A 22,670-nucleotide genomic window follows, 5' to 3' on the forward strand; every position below is an offset into this window, starting at 1 on the left:
TTTTGAGTTCAACCCTAGGGAAAACAGTTAATGACATTTCTTATATCAAAAACTTTAACAAATCATAAGAGGCTCTTAACTATAGGAAACAAACAGAGTTGCTGGAGGGGAAGTGGGTTGGGGGGATGGGGTAATTGGGTGATGGACATTAAGGAGGGCACTTGAACTAATGAGCACTGGGTGTTATATGCAACTGATGAATCACTAAATTCTATCTTTGAAACTAATAATACAGTATATTTTAATTAAATTGAATTTAAATAAAAAATAAAAAAACTAAGATTTTGAGAATTCTTCACCTTGAACATTTGGAGGCCCTTATTGTGATTAAGAATAGTAATAATGATAATGAATGCAAAAGAATGAATAATCATAAAATGATTATTACAATTCTCTTAACAAGTAGAATGTGGAAATAAAAGCAAACCTGTATTAAAAAAAAATACTACCTTGCTAGGTATTGTGCAAAGCTATTTACATAAATTCTTTCTTTTAAACTTCATCAACTCCCTATAGGTAGATGTTGTTGTCCTAATTTAACAGATAATAAAACTTAGACTATAAAGAGTCAAACAACTTAATTTGCTCTTAAATGTGTACTGTTCAGCACCTGTATTTATGTGTTCACCTCTACAGCAGTGAACTGAACAGCACAAATTCCCTAATAGAGATTACATTCTGGTTGGGGACACACACACACACACACACAGGTTACCAGATTAAAAATACAAAAAAGCCAGTTGAAATTCTAATTTCAGATAAACAACAAATAAATTTTAGTGTAAGAATGTTCCAAATATTGCATGGTTAAAGGATGGTACCACATATTTTAATTATACGTATGTTCCTATATTGTGTATTAAAATGCACCATTAAATGTGATATTCTAAGCATTTGGAAAGGCAGTAATATTTGGAAATACTTATATTTGAAACTCAGATTTAACAGAAAATTTTTTTTTAATCTGGTGACCTTAATACACACGTACACACAAACTATATTGCTATATTGGATCATGTCAAATGTTATGGGGAAAAATATATCAGGGAATCAGGATAGGAAATATCAGGGAGATGTTTAAAAAGGTAGTTAGGGACTTCTTTATTGAGAAAGTAACATTTGAGCAAAGATCTGAAGGAAATGATAGAGCAAGCCAAGATAGGTCTAAAAAAAGAGCTTTCTAGGCAGAGGAAATGACAACTGCAAAAGACTAAGCCAGGACTATATCAGTTTACATGAAGATGAGTAACAGAAAGCAATATGATAATCAGGTTACAGGAATAATAACTACCACTTGGGACTCAAATGGCTTTTTGCTAGACATCTCAAGCATGACTACTGATAGATACATATTCAGATACAAGTCCACTTGTTTCATCAAACTTTCTAAGAGCTAGATGCAAGCCATGTTGCTATCAGGAAATATACATAATGGTTTATGTAGGGAAAGAACCAATGAACAAATAATTCATGTGGCTAGCCTATATTCATCAGGTTTTAGTGTCAAACTATATATACCATTTAATGTTCTAAAAAGTTATTACGAAGATCAACAGGTCAATCACATCTATAAATTCTCTACTTCCAAAAACAATTAAAATTTTCCACAGCACACTTACATTACACAGTAACTCTTTACCCTACCTTAAAGCAGGAATGGGTTCATGACACTACACACTTTATTACTACGTTTTCCTTTCTCCATTTCACGAATCTTCTTGTATCAAGAACAACATCTGCTGTTTTCAGTGACACACAAAAAAACCCCTGAGTACACCAATTGATATAAGCTTGAGTGCCCATCTAAAAACAAAAACAAAACAAAATTCTAATTGAATGTAGCAAATATCTTCATGGGAAAATTAGGCCTCCCACTAGAACGTACTGTGCACCAACAGCACAGTATATGATTTATATAATGAGAAATGAAATTTATAATTACCTGGTGACATGTTATAAAGATCTTCTGAAATCCAGAATCCAAAACTCTGTACATAGTATCTTAATAGAGTATTATTGGAAAGTCTTCCATGACCTCCACAGTCCATGGTCAAATAGAGAACAAGAAACAAAACATAGGAAGGAGATCCTACCCTAGTAGAAGAGGCATAGACAGCAATGATATACTCATAAAAGAAATATACTAATCCTTATAAATAATCCTATTGCACAGAAACAGATCCTGTAATGACCTAACACTAGTGGACTGACTTAAGTGACTTATTCTAAGCTTTAAAGTTCCTTCCTGTAGAACTTAGCTAATTAGATCACTGAAATTTTATCTTTGTTTTAGTGATGTTAATGTATTGATGTAGCAATTTTCCACTATGATTTTTCATATGGAACCTTCTAAACAAGAAAATAGTTTACATATTACAGACATATATAACTTTGATAAACTATGTAAATTATATGCAGTCTTCTAAAAATATCCTACTCCTTTCATGAATATACAGAGAATAAAAGTTATTTACCATAAATATTAAACTATTTAATGAAATCTTGAAGTATTTTTAACTTCCTACATACAGTTTAAATATGATTGGACCTATTCCAAGCACCAAGCTAGTAATTTCTATTAGTGATTCCCATCTTAAGAATACACATTATGGGAGTAGTAGTTCAAGGACAGATTTAGATATGACCCTTTCTTGCGGTTGCCAGACACAAATCTTAGGCATGCAGGTTTGATTATCATCTTGACAAAATAATATTGTCATCTTGAAAAATTATAAAGCGTCAAAGGTAACAATTAGGAAATTATGAAGTTTTTTTTCACTTAAAATTTTTTTAAAGATTTATTTATTTGACAGAGAGAGAGACAGCGAGAGAGGGAACACAAGCAGGGGGAGCGGGAGAGGGAGAAGCAGGCTTCCCGCCGAGCAGGGAGCCCGATGTGGGACTCGATCCCAGGACCCTGAGATCATGACCTGAGCCGAAGGCAGACGCTTAAGGACTTGAGCCACCCAGACGCCCCTCACTTAAAATTTTTAGTTAATAAAAGAGTATTTTAAAGGGACATATATGTGACAATTTATTAAGTCAATGTTGTAAATAAGTAACAAAAATATACACTAATTTCAAATTGTTTTGATGTCTTCTAAGCCTCAAAAAAATTTTAAATAGCTCAGTTAATCCAGTAACTTTTTTATTCTTGGAACACAAATAGTACATATTCCAGGTAAGTGAGGCAGGTGGCTATTTGCTAAATGACTGAAGTGGTTTGATTTAAAGTAGTCAATAAGCTCATAAAAATCACAGGAGGTAACTAAACATACACATTTGTGAAACACATTGGTAATGTAGCAGCGGGTTTCTCCTCAGCACTTTCAGTATGTGCATGTAGTTTGGGGACTTGGAAAAACACAAAAGTCCTTTCTTTTTTAAATAAAAAAGATGTTCTTTCAAAAACATGTACAGTACCATGAGAGATGAATAAGAATAAACAATCTCTACTCTTTTGAATCCATTAATATGTTCAATTATTAGGAAACTTCTTTAAGTAATTAATGCGAATCTACAATGGTCTTCCTTCAATTTTGATCTTTTTTTCATGGCTATTAGAAGATGGGTTCAAGCATACACAACAGAGTTCCATGGCCCACTATGTATGCTTCCTACAAATACTTGAGTGTTTCCCGTGGACACAGACATAGAGGAATTTATCATTTCTTGACAGCATATAATTAAATTGATGCCTAAATTTAAACAGATGCTAATATCAAACAAGATATTTACTCCAAAGTTATGAGAATCCATTAGTATGCCTATGCATGTAGATGATACCCCTAGGGCAAAGGAGACAGAGAGTTATTAATTTATGAGGAAAAAAAAAATCCTGTATTTTTCAATTTAAATAAATGCCTGGGAATGCTCTCCTTTAAGTCTAACTCAAACATATTGTGTGAATTGAGAGCTCTAGCAGTCTGGGTCTAATCAAGAAACAAAATACACACAGTAGGCTAACCAGGGAAAGTTTCATATAAACATTTATTATTTATGATTTAACAAGTATGTGACTATTAAAAGACAAATTCTTAAGTAATGTGTTCATTTGCAAATGATGGTTTAGAACAACATTCTGCTGAGCTTATTTTCAAGAAGTATTATTTCAAGTGCCTCAGTACTGCTTGTTACGAGAAACAAGGTATTAATACAGGAAGAGTATTTAGAGAGGAGTGAAAAGAACTGGATTCAAGCTCTGCCTTTGTTATATTTCCTTGAGAGTTTCTCCACATCTCTAAAGGTCTTACAGTTCTTCAACTTGAAAATAAATTGCCCTCCCCATTCCCCGGAGAGGTGATAAAAAGCAAATGAAAAATGTGGGTAAAAGCACTTGCAAAGCATAGAATACTAACAAAAGTGATATACCATTGACAGTGTTGATTAAAGTGGTCACTTAAATACTCCACCAAATTAGGTCAGTGTCTCAAATCCTTCCGCTTGTCAAGTAACAAGAGGGATACCAAAACTAACAATTTCAAAAGGTGTCTTGCCTATGGATTGGTGAGTGTTCTCCTGGGGATCCGGTAGAGTAGTTTTGTGGAAGAGACAGACTCAACTCATGGGGATGGAGAACAAATGGCAGCGAGGAGGAGCTTGTGAAAGCGCTCACTTGTACGTTGTGGATCTGGTTCTGGTCTATTGAAGAGCATATGTGAACTTTGACAACCTAGGCTACAAACCTGTTACTGTTTTGTTAAATGGGAAAGAAAAAAAATTGTAGTTCTGGGGTACATTAGTTATTGATACAGCATTGTAGGATTAATTTGTTACTTAGCTCTGGTAGTGATTGACTTATGCCAGTAAAGGTAAGGACTCATAATCATAGTAACTTTTCCCCATCACTACACAACCTATTAGAAGCACTCGATGGGTCAATCCAAGTTCACACATCTAATTAGTGCCAAAGTAGGAGGATTAGACATGTCATTACAGCAGTCAAGTTCTTCCTGCAGGCTAGCTTTCCAGGTGGTGTTAAAATTTAATTTCATCAGCTGCTCTTGAGTACATTGTCGAAAGAAAAGCCTCGTTTTTAACTTTTTAGTATATGTAATTTTTAAGTATTTGACATTCACTTCTATCTCTCTGTGTCTTCATATTTAGAACTTAAACTTCTTTTGTTAATGCTATCATACTTATCTGGGTTTTTGTTACATTAGAATTCAGTTTACTTTTGTTTTAATTCATTTTAATCAATCTCCCTAGTTATTATATAAAAAAAATAAAACAGATTAAGTTTCTTAGGCAAAATGTCAAAACACAAGTTTTGATTGTTTTAAACTTGAAGGAACTTCTGTCCAAAATGGTAATTATTACTTTACCTTCCTTTTACCAGTGCAACACTTTAAAACATTATTTTGAGAAAATTTAACATAGAGAATATTTGACACATCATCAAAGTGTTATCTGTAAGCCTTTTTTCAAGTATCCTCCAGATTTTTAAAGTAAAATATGCAGATACAGGTAAGTTACAGATAAATGCAAGGTCTTCCTTGAATCTACTCCTCCTTTCTATGACTGTCCTCATTTTTCCCTCCATTCTTTCCTCAGAGTTAATTATTACTACAACAAGCACCACATTGGTCATCTAAAATGCCAGTGTAGTACCAATAAGATTATCCACAGTTACCTGAAAAATTTATTAAAACACTTTTTTTTTTTCCACATACATATCTGAGTCAGGCTAGATTTTCGTTGTATATTTCAACTGGAATGATATATTGCAACAGGTCCAATTTAAAATGTTATGAGAGTACCACTATCCTCTAATAAGCCAGGCAAAATACAAAACAAGGGTACTGTTCTCAAAACATTTATTTTGTTTTGGAAAAACAACTCAGCAACTCAAATTTTCCTGGGACACTCAACTTCCAGATGATAGTAATGTTTGATTAAAAAAACATTTAGTCTTGACAAGTAGAGATGCCTATTTTAAAGGTATTTTATTATACTACATTTTAACTACACTATCGCTCTTGATTATCACTGATACAGACTTATGTTACTTATGATGATCTATGGATTTGGTTTTTAAAAATTTAATAAAATGAAAAGGCAAGTGAAAGAATAGGAAAAATACTACAAGAGAAATATTCTGTCAGAAGACTAGGGTCCAGAATATATAAGAACTCTTACAATTTACTAAGAAGAGAAATAGCCTGATTTTAAAACTTACAGAAGATTTGAACAAAAGCTTACCAAATGAGATGTACAACTGGCCAATAAGCACATACAAAGACCTTCATCATCAGCTGTCATCAGGGAAATGAAAATTAAAACTATAGTGAGATTAACACTACAAACTCATTAAAATGACTAAAAGTTAATAGGCTAGGGGTGCCTGGGTGGCTCAGTCGTTGGGTATCTGCCTTTGGCTCAGGTCATGATCCCAGGGTCCTAGGATCGAGCCCCACATTGGGCTCCCTGCTCCGCGGGAAGCCTGCTTCTCCCGCTCACCCTGCTTGTGTTCCGTCTCTCGCTGTGTCTCTCTCTCTCTCTGTCAAATAAATAAATAAAATCTTTAAAAAATAAATAAATAAAAGTTAATAGGCTAAAGTATCAACAGTTGGTGATATAATGCAAGTAGAATCCTTAGACGCTGCTAGCGTTGAGGCAAATGTTGAACACTTTGAAAACTAGGCAGAATTTTGAAAAGAAACTTACATCTACCATACCAGCCTTTCTTAGGTACTTGTAACCGAAAAAGGGACATATTTCAGAAAATGATTCATATACAATTGCTGTTAGCGACTTTGTTCATAATAGCCCCAAACTGTAAACAACCAAATGACCAACAATAGATAGAAAAAGACTGATGTATACCAGTTAAATACTGCAAGAATTCAGCAAGAAAGGAACAGACTACTGATAGAATATGGATGAGTCTCAAACTCATTATGCTCAGTGAAATAACCCAGACAAGAAAAATACATAAAATAGGATTCCATTTATATAACTTCTAGAAAATAAAATTCATCTATTGTGATGAAAATGAGATCATTGCTCGCTTGGGGTCAGGACGAGAGGAAATGATGGGCTGCACAGGGGCAAGGGTAAACATTTGTGGGTGCTGGAGCTGTTCTTATTTTGATTCTGGCAAGGGATCCACAGGTATATATGCCTCTCAAAGCTCACTCAATTGTAAACTTTAAAGGGTTGTAGCTTCTTGTGCATAAATTATACAACAATAACACTGAAAAAATTTAAAAAATGGAAACAGCACTTAATTTTTTAATGACTATAACATTCAGATTTTTCTATTGTTTTGATAAATTCTACTTTTCAAGTAATTTCCCCATTTCCTTTAAGTTAGCAAATTCATTGACACAAAGTTGTGATTGTATTATTCTATTATTGTTTTAAGACATGTATGGATTGTAGTGAAGTCCACTTTTTTCATTACTAACACTGGAAATTTGTGTTCTCTTATTCATCAGTCTTGCTAGGAGTTTAGCAACTTTATTAATATTTCCAAAGAATTAACTTTAACCTTTGATGAGTTTTATCTATTGCACGTATGTTTTGAATTTTAGTGATTTGTTATTATTCTACTTTTTTGATTGATTTCCTGTATATTTGTATACTTTCATGCTTATTTTTAGCCTTTCTTCTTATCTAGTATGTACTTAAAGCCAAATATCCCCCTAATTGTTTTAGTTGTGTCCCACATGTTTTTGTCATGTGTTATCTATCAGTACAATAAATTTTCTAGGGTGCCTGGGTGGCTCAGTCGTTAAGCATCTGCCTTCGGCTCAGGTCATGATCCCAGGGTCCTGGGATCGAGTCCCACATCGGATTCCCTGCTCAGCAGGAAGCCTGCTTCTCCCTCTCCCACTCCCCCTGCTTGTGTTCCTGCTCTTGCTGTCTCTCTGTCAAATAAATAAATAAAATATTAAAAAAAAATAAATTTTCTAATTTCCTTTGAAATTTCCTCCTTGAATTATGTTCAGAAGTATACTGCATTACATTCAAGTATTTGGATACTTAACTTTTTAGTATTTGATTTTCTTGTCATTGATTCATTTCTAATTTTAAAATTTTGTTTAGCCCAAAATATACTATTTGTAAAATATTTTATGTGTGCTTGAAAAAATGTATAATCTGCCAATTGCGGGTATGGTAATTACTTCAAATCTGTTACATTTTTATTATCTTCTATATTCTTACTGCTTTTTTCCTGCTTATTACTTATTGAAAAAAAGGTTAAAATTTCCTATATTGTGTATTTTCCTTCTTTCGGTTCTGTCAAGTTTTGCTTTAAATATGTTGATTCAACATTATTTTTAAAATAATGATTTTTATTATTTAAAAAATTTAGTAAACATCATTACTGGGATCACTTGTAGGTCTGTTTCTAATGTTTACTTTTACTGACTGAGGTTTCTATTCTATATTGTTGCTCATCCAGAGAGAACATAGTAGGGAATCAAATAGAATGAAATACAAATCAATTATAGGTTAAAAATATTTAAGACTCCAGTGACCCTAAAGGAAATTTAGTATGTACACATAATTACCAAGCCCCCAAAAAGAAAACCCCAACACTGAAGTGACCAAATATTAAAGATTTATTTTTGGAGACCTTCTCTGCAATAGAAAGACCACTTTAGACTTAGTAGAAAGTTATGCTGTGTGACAGGAAAAATTGTACGGACTGTCAGTAAAAAGTCAACACTGTGGCATAACCTATTATGTTTTAGAACTTCAAATGTAAATAGTAAAACAAAATTTGCCTGCAAAAGGAAAAATATCAGGTTGGGTCTCAGAATTCTAATAAAAACATTCAATTTTTTAAGCATACCTTCAAATTCATTCAAGAAAAGAAAGGACAAAACAAGAATTGTATTTTATATTCAGCTAAACTAACTTTCAAGAAGAACGACTATAGAAAACAGTCTTGAACTTAATAAAGAGAGTACCTTTTCTTTTTTTCTTTTTTAAGATTTTTTATTTATTTGCGAGAGAGAGAATGAGAGAGAGCATGAGAGGGAGGAGGGTCAGAGGGAGAAGCAGACTCCCTGCTGAGCAGGGAGCCCGATGTGGGACTCCAGGATCATGACCTGAGCCGAAGGCAGTCGCTTAACCGACTGAGCCACCCAGGCGCCCAAGAAAGTACCTTTTCTAATCCGCAATCAAGAAAACTATGTAGGATGAACTTCAATAAGTCAAAAGATGGCATAACCACGGCAAATGGAGAGAAAATATTCCATTCCTTTTTATGAATTCTAGAATGATAGCAAAATCTGACAAAGACACTGTTGGAATCACTATACAAATTTCATAAGGCCCCAAAAAGCATATGAGATGAACGTTATTCTATTTCCATTCTTCACCTGAAGGAATTGAAGAAAAATGTTAAGTAAAATATCTTGTTCACATAGGTATTAAAACAAAGCAGCAGGAATTCCAAGCCAGGAAGTATGACTACAGAAACAATCCTCTTAATTTTCTCTACATACTCTCAATTCAGATGGGTGGAATGAAAAACCTGGAATATTCCTCTCTGAGTGCCACAAATAACATAAATTTATCCTTATTATAAAGTTTCCTTGCTTCTTTTTGCATTGCTGGGTTGCTGTTCATTTCAGTAAGATCTCAGATACATTTTCTTTAATACATCTTTTTTTTTTAATTTTATTATGTTAATCACCATATATTACATCATTAGTTTTCGATGTAATATTCCATGATTCATTTCTTTAATACATCTTTTACCTCATTGTTAGTTCACTTCCTTTCATTTTCCTTCAAAGGTTCAAGGACTCTTATTTTAGATCGCTGAACAAAATAACTAAAAAGAACCACAGAGAACAAAAATACTGTCATTTGTTCATTCATCAAGTATTTACTGAACATCTAGTCTGTGTGAGATTCTGGAATTGTTTCAATGGACCAAAAACACCAGCATGTCTGTTCTCATAAAGCTTATATTCTAGAGGTAGAATACAAATAAGAAATATCAGGATAACAAAATGAATAATATGGTAAAAGATGTTAAGTGCCATGGAAAACACAGATCTGTGTAAAGAGGAATAGGAATACAAGAGATGAGCCAACAGATACATGAAAAAATGCTCAATATCACTCAGCATCAGGGAAATACAAATCAAAACCACAAGGAGATACCACCTCACACCTGTCAGAATGGCTAAAATTAACCACTCAGGAAATGACAGATGTTGGTGAGGATGCAGAGAAAGGGGAACCCTCTTACACTCTTGGTGGGAATGCAAGCTGGTGCAGCCACTCTGGAAAACAGAATGGAGGTTCCTCAAAAGGTTGAAAATAGGGGTGCCTGGGTGGCTCAGTTGTTAAGTGTCTGCCTTCGGCTCAGGCCATGATTCCAGGGTCCTGGGATCGAGTCCCGCATCGGGGTCCCTGCTCCACGGGAAGCCTGCTTCTCCCTCTCCCACTCCCCCTGCTTTTCCCTCTCCCACTCCCCTTTGTGTTCCCTCTCTGTGTCTCTCTCTGTCAAATAAATAAAATCTTTAAAAAAAAAAAAAAGGTTGAAAGTAGAGCTACCATACGGCCCAGCAATTACACTACTGAGTATTTACCCCAAAGATACAAAAGTAGGGATCCAAAGGGGCACCGGCACTCCTATGTTTACAGCAGAAATGTCCACAATAGCCAGACTATGGAAAGAGCCCAGATGTCCATCGACAGATGAATGGATAAAGAAGGTGTGGTATGTATATACAATGGAATATTATGCAGCCATCAAAAAATGAAATCTTGCCATTTGCAATGACGTGGATGGAACTAGAGGCTGTTACGCTAAGCAAAATAAGTCAATCAGAGGAAGACAATTATATGATCTCACTGATATGTGGAATTTAAGAAACAAAACAGAAGACCAGAGGGGAAGAGAGGAAAAAATAAAACAAGACAAAATCAGAGAGGGAGACAAACCGTAAGATACTCTTAATCATAGGAAACAAACTGAGGGTTACTGGAGGGGAGGGGAGTGGAGGGACGGGGTAACTGGGTGATGGACATTAAGGAGGGCACGTGATGTAATGAGCACTGAGTATTATATAAGACTGATGAATTGCTCACCTCTGCCTCTGACACCAATAATATATTTTATGTTAATTGAATTTAAATAAAAATTTAAAAAAAAGGAATACAAGGGGTGAGTTGGAGTTGCAAAATAATGAGGTGAGCATAGATCTCATTCTGAAGGTAGTATTTGAGGACTTGAAAGAGGTGAAAAAGGTGATTTAGACATATGGATAAAGTTGATTCTAAGCAGAAAAAAGCAGCTGCAAAATGTGCCTCAGTTAGGAGCACACTGAGCGAATTCAAGTGTGACATTCAGTATGAAAGCCAAAGGAGAGAGTGGAGGGTAATGTTAAGAGGGAGGGTAGTCTTCACAGAGCTAATTAAGGGCCAGCACCCTTTAGGCCTTCTAGGCTTTTGGAAGGATTTTAGCCTCCATTCTGAGAGAATCAAGTAGACATCAGATGGTTTTGAGTAGAGATATGAAATGACCTAATATTTTAATAAGGTTACTCTGTATTGAAATAGATTCTAGGAAGGCAGATACACAAGTAGGGATACCATTTAGAAGGCTATTATGGTGAATCATTTGAAGAGTGATTTTGGTTTGATAGGGAAGTAGCATTAGAATTATTTTTTAGCCAACTATAGTATACAATATATCTAATCTGTCATGCTCATAAATAATTTTAAAGTTGTTGATCAGTTGCTTTTGCAATTGAATGGAGTTTTCTTTCAAAACTAAATTTTTCATTGATACATTATTTTCTATTTTTTGTACCTGAAGAGCATTTCTAATTTTCAGTTTTAAAGAGTTTATTTATAGGTGTTTGTGCTAGCACATTTCCTAAGATTCTACTTTCTCTTACGCAGTAATTTTTTTACTAGTTAATTTTTTAAAGGAAAAACCCTTGATCTTTAATCAGCTTTTCTTTTAGGAAAGACATTTTTTTTTTTACTTTAAAAAAAAAGAAAAATTCTTTATTTTCCCTTGCCAAATTTTTACTTATTTTATGATTTTTTTTAAATTTTATTATGTTATGTTAGTCACCATACATCATTGGTTTTTGATGTGGTGATCCATGATCCATTGTTTTCATATCTAATTCTGATTGTCTTCTATCGTTTTAAATACCATTAGTGATCCATACTAACACCTTAGTTAATACCATCAATATGGGACAGTAAACTCTAATAGTGTATTTATCACCAGAAGCCCACCGTCAAAGCTAAGGATAAAACATCATTCCCATAGTAGCACAGTTTTGCTTTAAGTGGCTGACAGTTAATGAAACCATCTTTATAAAATTGATTAAAATACTTGCATGTGAACATGTAAATATGGTACCTATTTGTATGTGTGTGTAGCTTGAATTATTTTCTGGAAGTAATTCTATTAAACACATTATATGTAAAAATATAACATTTTCTTGTTCAGTCTTAAGAATATTAACATACTTATACATCTGCTGCTATATTTGTGAATTAATGTTTGACACTGTTTAAATTGTTCTGAAATTCCAAGTGATAAAATTTTCATGCTTATAATTTACCATACTTGACCTCTCAATTTTTGAATCTGTTTCCACAGAGTTAAGATTCTACTGAATATGCTTTATTATTATATTAGCAAATAACCTCAACTGTATGAATAATTATGGAGTCAGAAATAGCTGTGCAATCTACCACAATGTCACCTTTTGACAATAGCCTAATTTTAAGACTCGTAAATGGTAATTCCCTGTATGTGAATAGTTTTTAAAAATGTTTAAGGTCTTTTATGTAATTTTAAATATCATCCTGACAAGTTTTTTGTTTTTAATTAAAAAACTGGTGTCCATACTCTTTTCAGATTTCCTTAGTTTTTACCTCACATCCTTTTTCTGTTCCAGGACCTCATACATGATAGCACATTACATTTAGTTGTCATGTGTCCTTAGGCTCCTCCTGGTTGTGACACTTCCTCATACTTTTGTTTTGGATGATCTTGACCGCTTAAGGAAGAGCACTGATCAGGTATTTTATAAAATGTCCCTCATTTGGAATTTGCCTGATGTTTTCCTCATGATTAAAATACGATTATGGGTTTTTGGAGGAAGAACATGAAGAAGTACCATTCTTATCACATTTTATCAAGGTTACACACTATCAACATAACTCACCACTGATGATGTTGACCTGGATTATCTGAGTTAATGTTTGTAAGGTTTCTACACTGTAAAATTACTCTTCTTTTCCCCATTCCACACTGCATTCTTTGGAAGGATGTCACTAGGCACAGTCCATACTCCAAGGATGGGGAGTTATGCTCTATCTCCTTGATTATGGATCTCTCATTTACTTAATAATTTCTATCAGAATGGATTCACACAGCTTAAGGGTTTTTACTAATTATAAATAAGGTCCTATGGAAATGATTATTTTCTGGAGGAATTTAGTCTCAAAGTAGGAAAAAACTCACTGATCCATAGATTCTATATTTAACTGTTTAGAATAAATACAAATTGCTATCTCCAGGAATATAAATTTTCTCAGACTGATTTGGTCAATGGACCATTTGTCCAAAGAATCAGAGATGGCCTCAACTGAATCTGTTAACTATCATTCAGGAACTCTTCTTTAGCCTGAGTCTTGAGGGATTTCAAATTTAGAATTTTATCATTTTTCTCAAGGTTTTTAATTCTCCATGACTCAGGAGAAAATATTTTTCCCTGCTTATACTCACTGACTACTTACTCTGAATGATTTCTAGGGACTTTACTGATAGTATATTGGTCAATGCTCTTTTTCCTTTTAAGCATTTTTGAATATGAATTCTGGTTGCTATGTCTGGATGGATTTTATTGTTATTTCTCAATAATCTCCTCTGCCACTTTGAAAGTTTTTGATTTGATGTTGGCCATTTTTATTCTCTTAATTTTCTAACAGTAATTATGAGATTTAAATTTTATCTCTCTGATCCCCTCCAGCAGCTCTTTCAAGATTGACCTTCTTTGACTTTTTTATGCTTATGAGATCTTTGAATTTCTTTTCTTTGTAATTCTTTCTGAATATCATTGAACTTATGTGTTAAAAGTGAACTGCTTATATTGATAGTCACCTTGATTTCTCCTTTGAACTTTCAAAGCTCTATTTTTCCAGTTTTTCATTAATAAATTTAAGTGATTTTTATGCCTATTAGCACATAACTAATACAAACATATAAATGTATTAGCTTAGTACAAAAGAGGACTCATCCTACTACACTGTTGTCTTCACCAAGATTATAAATCTGCATTGGTCATATCAAATTTATTGCTTTGACAGTCTATATATCATCGTATAGTGTGTGCTATTATATATAGCCATACCTCCAAAAGGAAATATTTTAATCAGAATATATATTATATATTTGTGTGTATATTAGGAAAAATCATTTTATATGCATTTTAATATATAAAATATTTTAGAATACATTTCACAAAGAGATGTACTGTTTTCCACTTTGCCTACCAGATACACTGTCATCGTGTGCCCAACTGTCTTCGCTTTCTGCTATAATGGTTATTTTTTTTTATACTGCATCTTTTGTATTCAAATATACAGAATAGTAGAAAAATGAAATTAATTGGCCCACATAATTGCAATTATTTCCAACATGTATTTGTAATAGTAGTGTAAGTTCTGGATTGTTTAACATTTCATCAATACTGAAAATTAATACTTTTGTTTACCCTTCATTGTATTCTTTTATATATTACATAATTTTTAACATTTTCCTTATTGCCCTTCTATATAATCAAACAAATAAAGCAAGAATTCCATCTCATACAGATTTCTCCAAATTATGATCAAATAAATCCAAAATACCTAGAGTAATGCTATTTTTTCAAGGAGTAGTAGACCTAATAAGGAATATTGTACCATTTTAATGATATAGAAACTACAAACATGTCTTTAAAGACAACAGATATTATTTTTGCTTATCCCACCATGCTTAAAGGAAGCAAGTTACTATGTAAGAGTGTATTTTCAAATTGCCTTAGGAATTCCCACCAATGCTAACAATCCATTGATGTTCATAAGAGTGCTGAGGACAACAAAAAATGATTTATGGTGGAATCATTTTATCTCTGAATCATATATGTATTAAACATGAATTGATGTTTACAGAAAAGATCCTTTATGAGAAAAATACTGCATTTTATTTCCCCAAGGATGTCATTGAAATAATTTACAAATTCTTAATTACAATATTCCTTAAGTGATTATTTAACCAAATAGTCCTCTTTTTCAGTTTTCCATTACTAAAGCCCTACTATGTATAATTTCCAAAGTGCTATAAAAGATAAAGATTATAGGGGCACCTGGGTGGCTCAGTCGTTAAGCATTTGCCTTCGGCTCGGGTCATGATCCCAGGGTCCTGGGACTGGGCCCCACATCGGGCTCCCTGCTCAGCAGGAAGCCTGCTTCTCCCTCTCCCACTCCCACTCCCCCTGCTTGTGTTCCCTCTCTCGCTGTATCTCTGTCAAATAAATAAATAAAATCTTTAAAAAAAAATTTAAAAAGATAAAGGTTATAAATAAGAAAAATTTTTAAATATTTACCATATTCTGTAATTAATTGCCATATTACTTCATAAAAACTATAGTATTAGAACAAATTAATATCCTTATAAGTTTGTATTAGTAAACCAGGATAAGTTAACTTACAGAAATCATGAAATCAGTGAGTGACAATAGAAATTTGAATCTATATATGCACTTAAGGAATATATAAATGTAATGACTATTATTTATTAACTCCTATGTCAGGTATGCCAACTTCCTTACATATGTTCCTTCATTTGCTACCTTGAATAAATCTTAGATTTAAGGCCATTATGTCCATTATAGGTGAAAACTTGGGCCTCAAAAATTAGGTAACTTAAATTTGAGTTGGGATTTAAATTCAGATTACTTGACCCCAAACTATATGCTATCAACCTCCATGACCAGTAACTCCAATTTATTACATTCTAGAACGGGGGAAATTCCATATGGAAGTTAGTTTGTTCTATGCAGTTCTGAGGAGGAGTTTCTCTACTCAGGCTTAATATTAAGTATAATATAAGTAAAGTACTTTGAAGAAGCTAAAAAGATTACAATTAAGATAAAGCAAATATCAAGTGGCCTGAACATAATGAAACCCTTCAGAGGAGAGGGGCTGATCAAAGCAATTGCATACCATAAAATTATGAGAGATGCTTCACAGAACTTAGATGCTTACCTAGAGAAGTTAGCTGAAATGATCCTACTTAATTCCAATAGTGTAGTAGCATAAGGAGACCAGCCATTTTCCAACAAAAAGAAATGTGTATAATTGTGATTGGAAGATTTTGGAACCTTCAAATGATTTATGCAAGATATTATGATAGATTGCTTTTATCACTTAATATCTTCCAGGTGTCTGATTTTTTCAATTAATTTAGTGGATATGGATGTCTGACATCATGTTAAGGGCAAATATGGTCTGGGTGAAATAAAGGAAGCTTTTCATTGGTGTTTATGAATAAATAGCTCATAAATTAGAAAAGCAAAATCCATTGCTATTCTTCTTTGAGCCTCAACTTTTTCATCTTCCATATCACACCTACATTTTCATGGCCACTTTGATAAAATATCACAGGATCAAGGAGCCAGTTTACATCATCTGAGCATATCATTATTTATATCCCAATTTTAAGATGGCTTGAGGAATTGAGATCTGATGTAACAGTCTCTTAATTAAAAGAGTTGGAGAGAAGGGACGGATATATTTTAGATATTCCCTTCAAGAAGAATGCACACTTTAATTAGGGTTTACTATGGTACTTCCAACGTAATGTGGATGGAAATTTGAACTCATAACATAAGACTTGATGACAATGATCATTCATAATGATACAATTTAGGTAATATGGCTAATAGGGACAAAGTTGTAGGCAGACTAAACTAAAATGAGATGTCTGTCTTTAATGGACAGAAGCTAGAACCCAGCAAACAGAGTAAGCCCAAGCACTACCAGATACTTCATATGTAAGAACTCTAAAGCTGACCCACAGATGGAGGGCAAGCCCAATGTAGGCTAGATACTTTGTACATATTGAAGCATGGCCAAGATGCACAACACTTAGGTCTATAAACATGCTATATGGGCACTGTAGACTATCACTGGATCTATGGTGGATCTCCTTTGCTGTCTTCATATCCTACCCTTGCATCATGCTCTTCTCTGCCTGAAAAGAGCTATGCTGGATAGAATGAGCCTTTCTCTTCAAAATTAGGGCTAATGCTAAGGTTTAGATAGCACAATAGAGACACTGAGGCCACACTCAATACTAGCTATGCAGATGAAGTCATCAATGAAGCTGCTAAGCCTAACATTAAATAGCTCTCAACTTTTAGGCCCTAATTTCCTTTTTGTGAATATAAATCAATAATACCCAAACTTATCATTTACCCAATATTATGTATTTTAAAGTAACTATGACTAAAAAGAATTTACCTATGTACCTACTCCCATGGAATTTTCTAAGATATGAATCAGACTGGACAAATAATGAGAACAGTATGGCTTTTATTCATCACTCTGAATGAGAAGCCAGGTGAGAATACCAGACTTTTTCAATTTATTCCTGAGGATCTAAATGTGTACATGAAAAAAATTACTAAGAATGAAGATTGGTAAAGGAAGACTTTGAAAAGCTTCTTGAGGGGCGCCTGGGTGGCTCAGTCATTAAGCATCTGCCTTCGGCTCAGGTCATGATCCCAGGGTCCTGGGATCGAGCCCCGCATCGGGCTTCCTGCTCGGCGGGAGGCCTGCTTCTCCCTCTCCCACTCCCCCTGCTTGTGTTCCCTCTCTCGCTGTCTCGCTCTCTCTGTCAAATAAATAAATAAAATCTTAAAAAAAAAAAAAGAAAAAAGAAAAGCTTCTTGGTTTGCACACTGTATTCTTTTTCTAACCACATGACCAGAGGTGACTTGACCTAGCTTTTCTAGACAGGTCTGCCTCAAACACCCATTCTCACCCAGCCCTTTTATCAATGCTCACCTCTGAATTCTTTTCAAAAAAAAAAAAAAAAAATTTTTTTTTAAACACAAATGTCTTAGTGGTGCCACATGATTGTCTTCTTGAACTGTGTGAAGAGCAATAATCATACAATATTCATAGAGGTTCCAACAATGAGCAGTGTGTTGGAAATAAGGGATAATGTTCCATAGATGCAATGTATCTATTTTACGTCCATTGGTGTCAGCTTCCTAAAGCCTACTTATAAACGCTTTTCTTTGTCACTGCCCTGATGCTCAACATACCTATTTCCAAAAAGCAGAAATAGAACAGTGACTATACTGTGCAATGGTCTGAACTGTTTTTAGAATGGATAGTATTTCGCTAATAAATAACTCCCACCCTGCTGCCTAAACACAAAGACTTCAAGGGCACCACCATGTAATTGGATGCCATCTATTGTGAGTATTCTCCAGCCACCTGAATCTTATTGCTGTTATTGTTCAAAGGAAAATGGTTTTAAAATGTTAGAACATTCATTTGAGTCACAATTAAATGTTCAGCAGCAATAGTCCAGAGGGTAAATGGTGGTTTAGGATATATAGAATCACGTTTTCAACATTTAAAATTTGAAGAATTTTATCATTTGGAATCGAGGTTTTTATTTTTATTTTTATTTTGCAATGCTTGCAGGAAAAAGGAAGTTATTTTGGTAGTGATTTTGCGCATTACTTGTTCTGATTTGAGAGTAGACACCGAGAACGGGATTGTTATTTTTTACAGGTAAAAAGCTGAATTTTGAGATTTGCCAAAGATAATGGGGACTTAATAAAGACAATAATTTCCATATAAAGAAAGATCCCAATTTTTCTGTGCTATCAGAGCAATAAAGAAAATGTGTATGAGATCTTAGTAGTAAAATCACCCTATTTGACTTTTAGGATTCATTGAGCTTCATAAAATGAATCTTTTGCATGTTGTTCTTCATAATGAGAAATGTGATTTTGAATATATAAATCATTTGTTTGAGGTAAATTACCATTTAATTCTCCAAAAACATTTTATTTGTCATTCATTTCTTTACTTTTTTCTATGATCTCTAACATGTTGTAATTTCATGGAAAGTGGGCTTCCCTCAACAGTAATGGATTGGTTTAGAGCCACATTTCATGAAATGTGCTCTTTATCCGAGGATTTCATCACCACAATCTTAATATATAAAGGAGACTTGGAAAACTGGGTCTGAGTCCAGCATTGCAGCTTTCTAATGCTGTGTTTGGGCCAGTCACTTGGCCTCTCAGAATTTTAGATTTCTTATCTGTTACATGATTGTTGTAAATAAATAAATAAGACTGCGCCTGGAAAATTACAAACTATATAAAGTGACTTATTAGAATTATATTTTCTGTAGGTAAATGAACTAAAATGAATGTGATGTTGCACCCATCTCTCAGAACATGTGATTATTTTCATTTGGTTATTTCCAAGATTATTTCATGAATGAAGGGATCCTCAGTCTTGTTTATTAAGGTATCCATGAGGATCATGTACTCAATAAATATTTATTGAATAAATGAGTAAATAATCTAAAAATATACTCCAAGCATAAAGTCACTATAATGAAATGTCTATTAAGCAGGGGACAATACTGAGTCCTGATACACTGAGATACACTTTCAGATGGAGACTTCTCCTTAAGCACAATTATTTACAATTAAGGGGAAAAAATATGTTGGCCCACACTACCAAGGCATGTTTGTTTTATAGTCTAACAGAGAGAGACTGAAAAGATGGGGACTTCCCACCCTATGTCCCTTTAGCCTTCATAATGCGACTAATTAAGCTCCATCAGAAGGTTTATCTCCTTACTAAGGTGTGAGACCAGGTTTAAACTTAGGCAAACGCCATCTGAGCAGCCCTAGATTGCCTTATAAACTTGAAATCACTCTTGATTTGACCACAGCACCTCATTTTTTTTAACAAATCCCATTTACAGATTTGACTATTGGAGGATTAATAATAGAGATGATAGATGCAAGAGGACAAATATATCAAGAAGATGGTCTCAGGATAATAAGAGAACTTTGTTACAGGGAGAATGGGTCAGTAAGGTCCAAACAGGATTTTTTTTTTTTTTTTCAAGACTATACACAATGCATATAATCAAAGAAAGATGTGTACGTTTTCTTTAAAAGTTTCTTGTGATGTGAATTCCATTTCCCATCTTGAGACTTGATTCTTATTTGAGGAATTGCATCAAAATGTTACTGAAAATCATTATCTATACAAAGCTGTAAGCTGTCTGTCAATGGCCTGCTCTTTCGACATGCACTACCTGGGTTATCTTTATTCTGGGATCACATTCATTTCTTCCACTCTTCACTGAAGTATAATTAACAGGGTTTTATTGGTTTCAAGTGTACAACATAATGATTTAATAATTCTATACATTACTCATTTCTCACACCAGTAAGTGTAGTCATCATCTGTCAAACATTATTACGACCTTAATGATTAAATTCCTATGCTGTACTTTTCACGTCTGTGACTTGTTTTATGACTGGAAGTTTGTATCTCTTAGTTCCTTTTATTTCACCCATTTTTCCATACTACCCAAAGCAATCTACAGATATAATGCAATTCGATCAAAATATCCAAAGCAGGTTTCACGGAAGTGCAACAAATAACAGTAAAATTTGTATGGAAGCACAAAAGACCCAAATAACCAAAGCAATCTTCAGGAAGAACAAAGCTGGAGGTACCACAATTCCAGATTTCAAGATCATTACAAACCTGTAGTAATCAAAACATGTGTGGTACTGGCACAAGAACAGACCCTTAGATCAGTGGAACAGAAAAGAGAACCCAGAAATAAAGCCACACTTTTATGGCCAATTGATTTCCAAGAAAAGAGCCAAGACTATAGAATGGGGGAAAAGACCATCTCTTCAATGAATGGTGCTCGGAAAACTGGACAGATACATGCCAAAAAAATGAAATTGGACCACTTTTTTATATACCATACACAAAAATAAGTTCAAGATGGATTAAAGACCTAAATGTGAGACCTGAAATCATAAAGTGCTGTAAGAAAACATACACAGTAATTTCTCTGACACTGGCCATAGCAACATTTTTCTAGATAGGTCTCTTCAGACAAGAGAAACCAGAATAAAAACAAACTATTGGGACTACACCAAAATAAAAAGCTTTTGCACAGTGAAGAAAACCATCAACAAAATGAAACGGCAACCCCCGAGTGGGAGAAGATACTCACAGATGACATATCCAATAAGGGGTTAATAACCGAAATATTAAAAAGCTTATACAACTCAAACCCCCTCCCAAAACAAACAAGCAATCTGATTAAAAATGGGCAGAGGTCCCAAATAGACACTTTTATAGAAAGATCTAAAGATGGCCAACAGACACATGAAAAGATACTCAATATCATTCATCTGGGAAATGCAAATCCAAACCACAGTTATCACCCCCACACACTTCTTAACTAAAAATTCTGCAGTCTTAACTGATCCTTTCTCCGAGAAGATAGGTTCACATCTAACTTTGGATATGTAATCTGGAGTATCTGCTCTCAGGACAATGAAGTTAGCATCACTCCTGTAGTGACACTCACACCTTTGATAGATTTTATTAGAATACTTGATCTTGCATCCATAATCCAGAATAAGCTCATTAGGATAAAAATATATTCTAAAGGGTTTAAAAATAAAGATGAAGGTATAAGACATGGTTCAAGAAAAAGCTTTTAGAATGTGACCACTAACTGGACATGGGAGCTGAAGTACCTAAAAGTATCAAATCTGATGTAAGGAATCACCATTCAGTAATTTGAAGGAAGGCACTATTAGAAGAAAAACAGAAAACCCACTTTTGTCTCCAATTATCAAATGTGATTTGCATACATTTTTCACATAAATGATAACCATATATCTTACCGACTGTGTCTGAAGCACTGTAGAAATGAAGAGAGCCAAATATAGATTACTCTGCCTTTGAGGGGAGCTTACCTGTTGCTGCAAAGTTTTCCATGGAAAAAAGTGATCTTCACTTTGTTTCCCAGCACAGTTCAGTATGGAAATGATCATTTTTCTCTCTCTCTCCCTCTCCATCCTCTTGCTTCCTCCTCTCTGTAAAAGAAACCATAATTTTCTCAGGGGAGAAATGAATGAGAACCAGGCATCTATTAGACCATGTTAATCAATAAAAGATGTCCTACACACATACAACTTCAACAACCAAATACACACACAACAATAGTAACTCTACTAACCTCTGTTCTAGTTAGGACTGAATTATCCATTAGGCACTACAGATGAATTGTGTAGGGTATACAATACTTCTAGAGGCCCACAAAAAATACTCTCAGTACTTTCAAAATCAGAATAAAATTTTCAGTTTGAGAAAATGTTTTAATCTACAATATAGTGTATTGATATTTTTATCAGTGCAGTCATGTGATGTCATCAATACAAAAGCATCTAGGGCCCAAGGAAGTTTTAATGAAGCTGATGCCAGGTTTGTGAGGCAAGACAAGATTTTCCAAATGGCCAGGTGGGTAAATTCCAAAAACTGGATTCTACAAATTCAACAGAACTTCTTAAAGTTTAAATTTGAGAATAAGCAGTAGACAATTT

The 22,670-nt window shown here is 34.0% G+C and overlaps 1 long non-coding RNA gene across 1 annotated transcript in view; it reads right to left on the bottom strand.

The window, feature by feature from the left end:
- LOC145722638 (uncharacterized) overlaps positions 1-22,276 on the bottom strand; it is a 307,005-nt gene extending 284,729 nt beyond the window's left edge. The window contains exon 1 of the long non-coding RNA XR_014147033.1: positions 22,044-22,276. This is a non-coding gene — a long non-coding RNA (uncharacterized LOC145722638). The remainder of the gene's footprint in view (positions 1-22,043) is intronic.
- Positions 22,277-22,670: the final 394 nt, after the last annotated feature.

The sequence above is a fragment of the Leptonychotes weddellii genome, chromosome 7 (assembly GCF_054177405.1).
Source record: "Leptonychotes weddellii isolate Sample4059 chromosome 7, ASM5417740v2, whole genome shotgun sequence".
In the NCBI taxonomy this organism is placed as follows: domain Eukaryota; kingdom Metazoa; phylum Chordata; class Mammalia; order Carnivora; family Phocidae; genus Leptonychotes; species Leptonychotes weddellii.